The sequence below is a fragment of the Helianthus annuus genome, chromosome 11, assembly GCF_002127325.2.
Source record: "Helianthus annuus cultivar XRQ/B chromosome 11, HanXRQr2.0-SUNRISE, whole genome shotgun sequence".
NCBI lineage: Eukaryota > Viridiplantae > Streptophyta > Magnoliopsida > Asterales > Asteraceae > Helianthus > Helianthus annuus.
This window is the reverse complement of record NC_035443.2, coordinates 78,062,353-78,066,617: the sequence shown is the minus strand read 5'-3', so window position 1 is coordinate 78,066,617 and position 4,265 is coordinate 78,062,353. Positions and strand designations below refer to the sequence as shown.

The 4,265-nt window shown below is 39.2% G+C and overlaps 1 long non-coding RNA gene across 1 annotated transcript; it reads right to left on the bottom strand.

Annotated features, from left to right (window-relative positions):
• Positions 1-1,753: 1,753 nt before the first annotated feature.
• LOC118483822 lies at positions 1,754-2,907 on the bottom strand. Its single transcript, XR_004871776.1, has 3 exons — positions 2,662-2,907; positions 2,487-2,581; positions 1,754-1,840 (listed from the first exon to the last, which is right to left on the bottom strand). It is a non-coding gene; the product is annotated as an uncharacterized LOC118483822 (long non-coding RNA).
• Positions 2,908-4,265: the final 1,358 nt, after the last annotated feature.

Genomic DNA, 4,265 nt, shown 5'->3' with positions numbered 1-4,265 from the left:
TGTTCAATAGATGGGCCTTTATAGCCTTGATGTCTGCTTGAGTGTTTCTAAACCTGGACTCCTTTATGTTTCTCAGCTCTTGTGCATGTATTGCATGTTGCTGATCAGCCATTTGTCTTTGTTGTTGGAGCAGGGGTTGAAATAAATTCCATAACTCATTTGCAGCAGGTGCTTGTGGTGGAGCAGATGCTTGAGTTGGAGCAGCAGTGGGTTGCACCTTTTGAACTTTCAACAACTGGTGCAACATTTCTTTAATTTCTGCAACAGAGGTATCCGGTTTTTCAACTTTATCCGTCAATTCTAGGTACTTTAAATCATCACCCAACTTAATGGGATCATCTGATTTCCCACTAGCAGTGGTTGTAACAGTGGTTGATGCAGGGAGTGTAATCCAAACATTATCCACTGATGCCCCTTTTTCTTGGTTCTGGGGACTTCTTCCCTCAACACTTGATAACCTTTTGATGGTACCAGTGGTCAAAACAAACTCACCAGTGGTTATCAGAGGTGCTATAGAAGGAATTGCCTCCAAGGAAGTCTTATTGATGTAACCGCTATCCAAATGTAAACCAGTGGGTTCAACACTTGTAGTGGCTGCTTCACTTGGTTGTGTAACCTCCTCAGGTTATGTTGGTGGGTTAGCAATGATTGATACATCAGACCCAGTCATTTGTTGAGGTATATTCTCATTGACAGGTGATTGAGAAGGACTGGTTTGTGCCTGGTTCAAATCAAGAGCATCCAACAATATTTTTGTTTGTGGGGGAATTGTGGAGGTGAGGTTAGGTGTAGAAAGAGAATTGGCCCCGGGCATTGGGCTGTGGATGTAACACCCCAACCCGCAACAGGCTGGCATGTCACTATTACAGATATCAAAATCCAAACAGTTTCAAATAAAAGCAAGAATCTAAGAGATAAAAAGTCTCAAAACCACCAGAAAACCTATGTCTTATATTAGTCAATACTGAAATGGATAGAAAACGAAAAACTTTAAAACTTGAACTTCACATTACTCTCACTCATCCATGTTTCCCTTGATTACCTGTAAAAAACACACACAAAACAACACAAGAAAGAAACTACGGCTGAGCCAAAAAGTTGCCCAGTAACGGAGAAATCAACCGTAAAAGTAAGGCAGGCATACGGAAGCAAAACAGGTCGGTACTGACGCTAACAAATACAAAAATGGCACTGAAACAAATACTTTTATAACTTGAATCCCAAAACTTATACTGAACAGATAACAGATACTGAACATAATCATATCAAACATATCATAACAGAGACAAGACATACGTGACAACATATAACAATAAAACAAGTCATGTAATATAGAAGCACCCACGAGCCTGAACAGAGGGGTACACAGCTATAGTCCATGTACCGAGACGGTGCGTGTAGGCGTACAGACATTATTCCATCTCAACAGGAGTCAGAGCTAAGATCGATCTATTCGCCTCTAGGGGCCAGGTGCTACACAAGCACAAACTAGAGACGCCGTGAACTTTAGTTACGCACCGTCACGATGAGCGTCATGCCGTTGACGCCCCAACGACAAGTAACTTATAATTGCTCGGGTGACAGAGTATAAAGCATATCAGAAATAAAAGTATCTTGACATAAGTCTAAAGAGAACATGCAATAATGAGCACAAAATCTAAGATCTATTGCATGCTACAATATATACTAATTACGAAACGGAAACAACTAGCGAAAACATCCGTACTACAAAGTAACAGACTTGACTAATAATACTACGATGAAAGAAAACAGAATCCGTACCTTAAATCAGCAATATAAAGCGGAAACAAAACGAGTCGTCCTCAACAACTGTCCGAACCTATATAATCACTTATTAGATTTACTAATATTAATTCAGCTATAAGATTTGTTGACTTATCGATTGTCCGACACAAAGATCTTATGACACGTGACTAACGATCATACCGGGTTTTACATTTATTCATCCAAAAAGAAGTTTAAGACTTATAGATCTTATTATTCATAAAATAAAAAGTTTTATTACCGAAATATAACATACAACACATTAACTAATAACCTATTTGTAAAATATATGTTACTAGCAATTTATTTTATCATAAAATATCTTCCTTTATTACTAATATATTAAACTCCATCTAATTGTCTCATGCAAACTGACGTGAACTCATCAACCCAATAATAAATTTCCAAAATCCATTAAGCATTAATCACCACTTATGATGTACAATAGGTTTTGAAACAAAAGAAAAAAAAACAAAACTTCTTTGACTTCCTAATCTTCACCAGCAATTATTCATGTGATAGTATTCTAAACAGAGCAACGACCAACAGATGACATTAAAACTCAATTTTAATTATGCTCATATGGTTTAATCTAAAGTAGGTTCACCAAACAAGCAATGAAGTTAATGCCGTTCTTATTCGCCGGAAACGAATCGATAAATATCTTTAATCAAACTAAACTCATGGGGTCGAATCCTTACCACCACAAATCGGAATGAGTAGGATAGATCAAGAGGCGATGCTGGTTCAAAGTCCCGATCGTCCGGTTACGACTAGCCAAGAACTGTTGTGGTGACTGTCATTGTTACCGTAAAACAAACTTGAGGGCGACAATAAATCGGAGATGCAAATACATCGACGGAGTTTATTTGTTACCTGGTTTGTGGCGAAGAATGCGGTGCGACCGAAACTTTGGCGAACAAAGGTTAACGGGGCTGAACGGAAAGTGAATGGTGCGGCGAGGCGGTCACGGCTGACTATGGCAGTTGGTTTGGATTGATGGCGTTGGTGAGGTCGACTGTTGCAGATGGTGGGGCAAGGGTGGCGTGGTGAGGTTGAATGAAATTGAGGTTTCGTGGGCAATGAAAGAATCTGAATTTGTATAAAATTGTTGACGGTCGAAGAGTCATCCCAAAAATATCGGTGGGTTCGTTTAGGAGATATGAATTTGAATCTTACCACTAATCGTTAATGTTGAACAAGAAGAAGGTTTGGGGTAGCTTTTTGTCGTTTGCGAATTTATAATAATAATTCTGACTTCTTTTTATTTTATTATTCAATCAAATCAAAAGTCACGTATAATAAAAAAAATTATTCAACTTTGAGATAAATCAAAGATAAATCCAATTAGATTATTTTTATTATTATTTTAGAATATTACAATTCTACCGACTAAAAAAAATTTCGTCCTCGAAATTGCAAAGTACGAGTACGGACGGTCTCAATCATAACGGGCACCGAATAGACTTTATACATAGCAAACATTTAGACATCAAACGTACCAAGTTACGGAGTTTCTGATATGGCAAATAAACGGATACTAAATCAAATCAAAACAAGTATCTCCAAAAGGAGCAGATATAATTAGAGGATACTCTAAAGCTGTGGATCAGAACTTCAAACACTTAGCAAATAAAAGTGATACTACAAAATATGTCACATCCATATCAAAGAGCATACGTATCACATTCACCAATTTGCGCATAACCGGAAAGCGTACCTGAGGCATTAGCTGCGTCACTAGCTACGAGTGCGAAAACTCAACCTCCCATAGTAGTTTTAGTGTTTTCACCAGTATTAGCTCGCTGCTCAAGCCGAGTGCAGTCCCTAATCAAATGGTTTGCATCTCCACATCTGAAACAACGACCTTCAGCAAGGCAACATGCTCCACCATGACGTTTCCCACAATGAGTCCAAGGAGGGATATCAGCACGATTCTGATTCGGGTATTGTTGATTATGTGGTTGTGCTCCAGGGGCCTCGCTATGTTGCGTCTGATTCTGTGCAGGCCTACGATTCTGATAACGGTTTCTTCCACTTCGCGACTTAGTGTAATAATGCCTATCAGAACGGTCCTCACGGTCTTGGGATTGCTCATTGCCACCTTGATTATCGGAATTATCCTGGTCGTTCTCCCTAGAGCGTTTGCGATCCTTCTCACATTGCTTCTTCTCATTATTCAAATTCTTGACCTCATCGACTACTTCAGTAATGTCAGTGAAACGAAGATTCAGGATGAACTTCCTATCTCGATCACATACAACCCATTTGAAATTCTCAGCCTGCTGTTGTGGTGTACCTGCTGTCGGGCCCAGAAAATTAACCAAACGACTAACACGAGCTTTGAACTCCATAATAGGCTCGTCATCCCCCTGCCTGATAGAAGCATACTCTCTCAGATACTCACTTCTATCAACGTCAGTGAAATACTGCTGATAAAACAAAGTGGGAAATTCAGCCCAAGGAAGTGTTGCTGCATA